This window comes from Cebus imitator, unplaced genomic scaffold (assembly GCF_001604975.1).
Source record: "Cebus imitator isolate Cc_AM_T3 unplaced genomic scaffold, Cebus_imitator-1.0 Scaffold474, whole genome shotgun sequence".
Classification (NCBI taxonomy): Eukaryota; Metazoa; Chordata; class Mammalia; order Primates; family Cebidae; genus Cebus; species Cebus imitator.
Genome location: NW_016107789.1, coordinates 1,187,051 through 1,196,491, shown reverse-complemented (window position 1 = coordinate 1,196,491; position 9,441 = coordinate 1,187,051).

The following is a 9,441-nucleotide window of genomic DNA, read 5'->3' as shown; positions in this document are numbered from 1 at the left end:
AAAAAAAAAAAAAAAAGAAATAAACTCAAACCCTGATGGGAATTTTAACTACCAGAACTATTTTACATCAGACTATTTTGCCCTCACTTTAGTCATGAGAATTTTTTAGGCTAGCCCTGACACTACTATGTGTCTTTTTAAAATTTTAATCTTTTCATTAATTGCTTAGTATAAGAGATCTCTAAAATCTTTAACAGCACAAAATGAGAGTCTGGGTAGGCAGTCTTATATAAATAAAACCTCTCAGGTAGTCAAATTTGGATTTTTCTTAACCAGCTAGGGATTTTAGAGGTAGAACTTGTCTTTCTGCAGCTGCAGAGACTTCAGTTGACATAAGAGGATACCAGAAGTTGGTCAAATCTAACAAAAGATGGACAGAAATAAACAAAAAAAAAAAAGAGAAAAAAGTGATCTCTGCCTGCAGACTAACCACCCTACCATCAATTACTCACAATGCATTTTCCACCTTTAAACTCTTCGATGACTGCTCATCACTCTCAGGATGATGCCCAAACTTCTTAACAAGACCGGACGGCCACTACCAACCTATTCACCTTACCTCTTACAATTTACATATAGCCTAGATCTCTGGTCATAAGGAGAAGTGATAGCCAGCTGACAATTAACTTTGACCTGCAGCCCAAAATGAAACCCCAAATTAGCCCTTACCCGGAGATGGGGTCTAAGCTAAAGGCTACTCTCCACCATCACAGAAGTGGGAAATTCATCTTCCTTGTTGGAAGTAAACAAAACTCCCATAAAGGAGTTCTGCAACAGAACTCCTTTATGGACCTCCCCCAGATTTTCAGATCTCAACTGAAAATCTGGGGGAGGTCAGGGACCTCTGCAGGGAGAAGTTTCCAGGCCTCAGCAAATCATCCTAAAGGTCACAGAAATAAAAATAGCCCCAGCCAGTACCAGGCATTGAAAGGAGAGTTGCTGCTGGTCAAGGGCCAATTCTACTCAGAGAATCCCTCTGTGGTTACCAGAATGGAAGCCAAAAAGGGACTGAGTCAGGTTTCAAATGATTTGAGGTTTATTTTGCCAATGTTAAGGATGTGCCCAGGAAGAAACACAAATCCCAGGAGCGTCTTTGACCTATGATTTTTTTAAAGAAAATTTTGTGAACTTTGGTATTTAAAAGGAGAAAGCACAAACAAGAGGGGGAAAAAGGAGATGGGAGGAAGGGTAGGCAGGGAGGCAGATGCTTACAGTCTTGCGAGGCTGTGATTAGCTTCACTAACTCTACATTTTACATGTGAAAAGAGGGAGTGAGGGGAGTCAATTGTGCATTGTCTCATTCTCAGTGAATCTACATTTTGCATCAGATGAAGTAAGCAGGTGAAAAGAGGCAGTAGAGGAAATGAGGCTATGACACAGGGTTGTGAAATACAGCTGTGTATTTGGGTACAAAAGGAAAGCAGTATTGGTGGCTCGATTCCCTAGCTTAACTTTCCCTTTGGCATAGTGAGTTTGGGGTCCTGAGATTCTACTTTTCTTTTACAATAACAACACAATTTATGATTTTGCTGAAAGGAAGCCAAGGTGAACAAATTTTATGGAAAAATATATGATAATTTATTAATCAGATAGGTCATTATTTTATTACCTATCCAAATATCACCAGCTCAGTTGAATGCCCAGGCATGATCAAAGATAATTCAATTTAGACACATTTGATATTTTGTCAACTTTCAGTTACACAAAAACAATAGTTTCATACATGGTTTTCATTCTTGTGGTTATGAAGATACTTTCATCAAACTGGGAGAATGCAAATTACTTGATGTACTGAATAACCATCTCTACCATGTACCATTTGCTAATTTTTCTTAGTCCTCTAGTCCAGACATATTCAATGCTCCCTAATTTATAAGGGCAGCCAATTGCAAACTGCTGATCCCACTAATTCCAACTGTAGGTGAGGAAGGAGACCCAGGCATGTAGCATCACCTCCCACTTGACTTCCGCGCTGCATTTTAATAGAAGAAATCCTGGCTGACTGGGTGCTTCTTAAATCGCCTTCCTGTAAATAGTGGGCATGGTGTGGGGGAATCTCTCCAGAAGACATTGTTTTTACTTAAATAAGATCAAACCTCCACCCTACTCCTCCATCGACCAAGACCCTTTCATATGTGATTCCTAAAACTGTAAACCCAAGACCCTTTCACTTGTAATTTCTAAGGCTGTAAACCTAAGATTCTTTCATGTGTAATATCTAGAGTGTAAGCCTATAGAAAGGCAGAGCTTCTCTTTGTTAGGTGAGCTTGGTCATTTAGACAAATTGTCACCTGGCTCCCGGCCGTAATAATGATAATAATAATAAACACCTCTTCCTTCCCAGTTTGGTGTTCCAGAGGTCTGTTTCTCGTGGCCGATCCTGCTTCATAAGGTCTGACCGCCCCCAGCACAGCATAGTGACCCCCCTGACCTGCACATACACCTCTGGAGGGCCTTCCAGAATTAGAAAACCTGAAATAGCTGGAAGATCATGAAAAGTGGAAGAACTATCAACGCCTGCGGCACCTAACTAACCTGAGATGTTCTTCTATTTTTTCTTATGCTGGCCTCCATTGACAAGGCCATTGGACTTTGTAACCAACCTTGGTCAACCTCGTGACTCCACACCCTACAACCCCCTCCCAGCTTGCAAATCTATGACCCCCTCCCAGCTTGCAAAAAAAAACAAAAAACACCCTAAACTGTAACTTCTGTTACTTTCCACTGTTTACCCCAAACCTATAAAACCAACTCCTATCCCACCGCCCTTCCCTGACTCTCTTTTCAGACTCAGCCTGTCCACACGCGGGTGAATAAACAGCCATGTTGCTCACACAAAGCCTGTTTCAGGGGTCTCTTCATTCAGAGTGCATGTTTTAACACCAACTTTACATGCTCTTACACTTGCCTTCTTTGCCAAACAATCTAGATTTTCTTTATCCTGGTTTATTTTTTGGATATTGCTGGGATTTCCCATACTCTATCTCTTATGCTTCTTGTTTACATAGCCATGAGGCAGCTAAAATACCAAGAGAGCCAGCAATATATGCTACTTTTCTGTCTCTTTTCCTTCTCTCCCTCCCTTCCTTCCTTCTTTTCTCCTTTCCTCCCCATTCCTCTACTTATTCATATTTGCTGTCAGCCAGCTATCCATCACTTCCATCACCCTGCTGCCCCCCTTGTCATTCATCTTCCTGCAGCCGGCTGCCCAGCCTCATCCTCACTGCTACACCCCTGGTAATTACTTGATTACTTAATGGCCATTTCTACCACGTACCACTTTGTCAACTTCTGTTAGTCCTGTGGTCCAGGTATATTTAATGCTCCCGAATTTATAAGGGAGCCAGTTACAAACCGCTAATTCCACTAATTCCAACCTCACATGCCCACAGCCTCTGCTCACGATGGTTCCTAACTGAGCAGCCCACATTCCACCCTCCCTCCATCCCTTGACCACTTTCCTCCTCTTTCCTAACTTGCCACTACTTCAAAGCATTTGTGCATAGTAGGTGGGTACAGAAAAATGCTTTCAAAGGAATCTAAAACCTATTTCTCCTATCCCGCATTGAATATAATTGAATTTCTCCAATTAGAATATTCATCTGCCCTCAAACAGTTTTACAAAGCGGATTTGTTTTTGTTGCTTATTTTGGAAATGTTTTCTTGCCAACCTGTATCTCCTACCCAACTCTTGAAAATAACTTCCTTTCCCTTTCCTCTCCTTATCTCCCTCCCAGTCAACCCCCAATCACAGACATCCTCAGCTTTTTCAAGGATAAAAATCAAGGGCAGCCCAAAGATTAATCATTAATCTTTAACAGATGCCAGACCTCCCCTTGATCCCAACTTGCTTTGCAGAAATTGCTCTCAAATTATTGACTAGTTCAAAAATGAATTTTGGCAATTAAATTACCGATTTTTTTTTTTTTTTTTAGTAGTAAGAATATTTTAGAGCTTGGCACAGTGACGCATGCCTGTAATCCTTGCTACTCAGGAAGGTGAAGCAGGAGGAGGATAGTTGAGCCCCGGAGTCCAAGTCTGCAGTGAGCTACGATCATACCACACACCACACACTCCAGCCTGGCGGACAAAGTGAAACACAGTCTCTAAGAAAAAACAACTTTAAAATAAAGTAATATTTACTATTACCATCTAAGGCATCTTAGCATCTTGACACAGGGAAGGTCTCTTAAAAATCTCGCAACGGCCGGGTACAGTGGCTCATGCCTGTAATCCCAGCACTTTGGGAGGCTGAGGTGGGCGGATCACCTGAGGTCAGGAGTTCAAGACCAGCCTGACCAACATGGTGAAACCCCACCTTTTTTTTTTCTTTCATCAAATGCATGTTTAATAAACAAATGAGTTGTTGTTATGAAGCCCCATCTTTTAAAAAAAAAAATCTTGTAACAGTTCTTAAAATAAAGTCAGTGTGGCTTTATCAACAACATGGCACCTTATCAGCACTTTGGAATTCTGGTTGAACCACCTTGTCACCAAAACAATTCATTCATTCATTTACAAATGTTTGTCAAGAATCTAGTATGTGTTAAGTGGGGTGAAGTTGAGTCCATGAGCTCATAATTCATTCAACAAATGTTCTCGAGCATCTACTATGTTACATTCTGGAGAAATCAGGACCCCAGGCAATTTTCATTCCCAAAGAGTTCACAATCTCATAAGGGAAAAACCACAACAAAATTTGAATAACAGAGTCTACATACTAGGTATACACAAAGGCATATACAAAGGTATACACAACCTAGTACATAGATAGGATCCTTAGTACATGGAGTCTTCCATCAGGTCTTTGAGCCCCTATAATTTAGTGTATGTGTGCAAGCTTGGTATTCGTGTGATTGAGTTTTGCCTAGCTACTCTATGAGACAGTAAGCTCCTGCAGACTGGGACCAGGTCTGTCTTTGTTCACCAGTGCCTCTCCAGCACTGAATGGGTATTGTTGACTGAGCCAGCTAATGATAGTGTCATGGGCCACACATTAACTTTACCATCAAGTTCAAATTATTTATTTGGGGACCTTAATGCCTTCCACAAAACTACTATTTCAGCAATATCCCACTACTCCGTCCTCATTCTGTAACCTAGCCCATTTCTCTGGCACTCCTACTCCTAATGGGCCTTAGGATATGTTTCACTCATGCTGCTTTCCACTCTTGAGAAACCTCCCATGTCCAATCTTTCCACTCCTCCCTTCATTGCTTATTGACTTCTTCTCCATCCTCTTTAAACTATTGACTTGTCCCATTTTCCTTGTGAAGTATGCCCCCACAGCTCAGGAGGTACCCAAGGAAGCAGTCTCTGAGAGGAAAATTGGAGCATGGGAAGATCAGGAGGTGCTGCTAGGATTCCCACCTGTGGAACGGAAGGAAAGGAAGCACACTGGACAAACGAGAAGTTGGGCTGCAATGAAATCTCAACAAAGATCTCAGCCAACCCACAGGGAGCTCTGGAGCTGAGGCAGCCTTTTAGAGTTACTCCATGTTGTAGCTGCAGACAGGGTCTTTAGATTCCTGTATCAATCAGTCAACGGATGTAAACTGCCCACTGGAAAGGTCTTGGGTAGCAAGGGTGATAGCACTCTCAGCAATTCAATGAATAAATCTTTCATTCCTTTAAGGACATCTGGGCAATGCACACAACATCCACTGTACAAATGCTCTCACATCTTCACACCCATCCAAATCACCCAGAGGCTTTTTAAAACACAGACTGGGCTGGGCACGATGGCTTACACCTGTAATCCTAACACTTTGGGAGGCTGAGGCAGGCAGATTGCTTAAGCCCAGGAGTTTGAGATCAACTTGGGCAATATGGCAAAACCCTATCTCTACGAAAAATACCAAGTTAGCCGGGTGTGGTTATGCATACCTGTGGTCCCAGTCACTTGGGAGGCTGAGGCCAGGAGGATCACTCGAGCCTGGGAGGTCGAGGTTGCAGTGAGCCATAATCACACCACTGCATTCCAACCTGAGCAACAGAGCGAGACCTTGTCCCAAAACACACACATACATGGGCACGCACGCGCGCGCGCGCACACACACACACACACACACACACACACACACACACTGCTTGGCCTCAACTCCAGAATTGTTAATGTAATAGATCTGGGGTGGACCCTGAGAATCTGCATTTCAAACAAGTTTCCATATGATGCCAATGCTGCTGAATCTGGGACCACACTTTGAGAATCATTACACCACACACTGTACCCACACAAAGCTCAACCCACATAACTTCTGACCACTCACATTGTGCTTTCCAGTTGTCACTTGGTGCCATGTTATTTGTCTCGTCTTTTTTCGAGCTACATCCTTTAGTGAATGCAGAGCTCTGCAGACCGTGTTATAGTTTATGTTCTTTATGAAAGTAAATGGAAAGCAACTGCTGGAATCTGAGCAGCATGGGATAGGGTCACATATTTCAAAAAGATCACTTTGGCTACAGTGATCTTTACAGAAGAGAAATGACTTGCGATGGTGGGGCAGCGGGGGACAAGGGGATGTTGCCAGAGAGGACTCAGGCGGAGTTAGGAGCTTGATTGTAGTAGTCTAGGGGAGAGTTAATAGGAGCTCGCACTGATAAAGATGGAGAAAAGCAGAGAGATTCAAGGGATATTTAGGAGGCAATAGTGACAGGACCTGGAGATGGGCTAGCTGTGAGGGAAGAGAGATTGTCTGAGGGCAAGAATGACTCTGCAGTTTCTGCTCATGCAGCTGAACGTGTGTTAAGGCGCCATTTCCTGAACACTGGAAGAGAGGCAGCTTGCAGAACATGAGGGCCTCATCTACATGGTTTTTACAACTTTTTCGGTTTTTTTCATTCCTGAAAGCATCAAGTTACAAATGCTTTAAAAAGATTAACTTGCTAATTGCTTCATTTTTTTTCTTCTTCTACACAAACATTGACTTTTCCACACAATACCCCTTGTGTTAGGAGATGTATGTGCCTTCCTTAGCTGTTGCCATCAGGGAGTGTATCTTTGAATATTTGATTGTCGAAAACTGATTTAAAGTCTTCTGAGGGAACATTTTGTCCTTAACTGTCTGTACCCCCAAAAAAGTAACAAAGAACATCACACGGGCTGGCATTATTGCCAGAAAGTACATCAGCGTCTTGCCAAATTTGTTCTCCTCAGTCACAAGCTCTGGCCATTATGATGACAACATTTAAAAAAGAAAAATAGGAGAGTTGACATAAAGAAGAATATGATCAAACAGCGTAGACATCGTGATTCGATTCAAGCACACCTCCTACCATGCAGTAGTGGCACTTAGAATACTAATGCCCCTGGTAAACTAAGGGAATTTTGGTTTTTTAAAAAGAATTTAGAACACCAGGCTTTAACTTGTAAGATTTAGGACTCTTTCTTTAGCTCTGCTGGAATAAAAACATAGCTTTTCCCTATTTTTTCAAAATCTGCCTAATGGACAAAGGGTTTTCTGTTTCCCGAATACAATAGTGTTATATCAGATAGACATCCTTTTTTTTTTAATTTCAGAATTTTAGGAGACTTTGAAGGCTACGTGCAAGAAAGATTTTTTGACAGTTGTCATTTGAAATGGTTTAAGGTATGACAAGCATTTATAAATTTGATATTGGACAAAGATCAAATGGATTCGCTCCCATTTTTGAAAAAACTGTATTTCTTACTTATATTTTAAAACCCCTACTTCTTTACCAAGACACCTATACCTATACCTATATGTGGCTTGTGGCTTTTGTGACTATTAGACTTCTTGCCTCTATCCCCTAGACACTGTCACAAATACCAAATACTATTTAATTTTTTTTTAACTAAGAAGTCATTCATTTGAAAATACCCCAATTCCAAATGCAGCTTAGCCGTTTATAAACAGTGCCACTCTAAGGACATACAAGGCAATAAATAACAATGTATCCTTTAGCCCAAATCCAATTTGATTATAAGGGTTTTACAGAGATTACGGGACATTAAAGTTGTAAAGCTCCAAGTTTATATTGAAAACCCACAGGTTCCAACAAAGAAAGTACATGCTAAATGTAATCTAGCAGGCTAACTTCAGGTCCTCAATTCCAACAGATGTCAAAACTCAGGTCATTTAGGGAACATTTGTTAAGCACTCACTACATACCAGCTATTTTGAGGTACTTCAACATCGTGGTAAATCTTTCTGTTGTTGTTGCTGTTTTTTAAAGTCAGCCAGGTGCAATGGCTCACATATGTAATCTCAGCACTTTGGGAGGCCAAGGCAGGTGGACCACTTGAGGCCAGAAGTTCAAGAGCAGCCTGACCAACAATGGTGAAATCCCATCTGTACTGAAAATACAAAAATTAGCCAGGTGTGGTGGCAGGCACCTGTAATCTCAGCTACTTGGGAGGCTGAGGCATGAGAATAATTTGAACCTGGGAGACAGAGGTTACAGTGAGACGACATTGTGCCACTGCACTCCAGCCTGGGCAACAGAGCTACACTCTTGTCTCAAAAAATATGTAATAACAATAGTAATAACAACAAAAGTCACTTCTTAGTTTTATATAGTTGGTTCCACATTTGGGCTTCCTTTACTCCTGGACTTCAATTACAGAATTCCAGAGTGGAAGTTCCTCAAAGAATGTGCAGTGAAGGGTCTACAACAAGTCTATGCCAAGGGAGATGCACACATTTTTTTCAGTCTTATTTTCTCACCAACTGGTTTGCTGTTGCTCAAGAAATTGAGCCTAACAAAGAAGTAGCACCCGACCAATATCAGCAGTCACAGAACCACCAAGATGGACTTACCAGTGATTCCCAGGAGCAGCTCTCCTTATCTAAAGTCTCCAGGCAGAATTTTCGTGGCAACCGTCTCTCCTCTTTCTCCTATAGGAGAGCTCAATATAATTCAAGTCCTCAATTTAAAGAGACTGTAACTGAAGCTCCCAAGGGATAAAAATTCCATAGCTCAGGGGGTGTAAATGGGGACTTTAAAAGTACATAATCTCCAGTCTCAGTTTACTCCTATTAAATCAGTCTTTTAGAGGGAGCATTCAGATAGGTGCGTTTTGAACAATTTCCCCCAAGAGCTTTTAACACAAGAGAGACCTAGGCCAGGGATCAGCTCCGAGAACTGTCACATGGAGATGGGAGATGGGAGAGAGGAGGCTGATGAGACAAGATAACACGTAAGGTCCTTGGCCTACAGAACACGATTTTTTAACTTTCACGAGCATCTGAGGTCAGAAGCATTCCCAACCGAGCCATATGTAGGAAAGATCAGAATTATTAACTCAGTGAGGAGCTCCAGATCGTCAAACCACAGGGAGAAAAAGAGCATGCAATTACAGACAGTTAAGAGGTCACTGTACATTGTGGGCAGAGAGGGGAGTGCAAACACTTTACTCCTGAAGACTGATTTCATTAACAGTGAATCACTTTTGCATACTGAAGTCATTTGCAACTACAG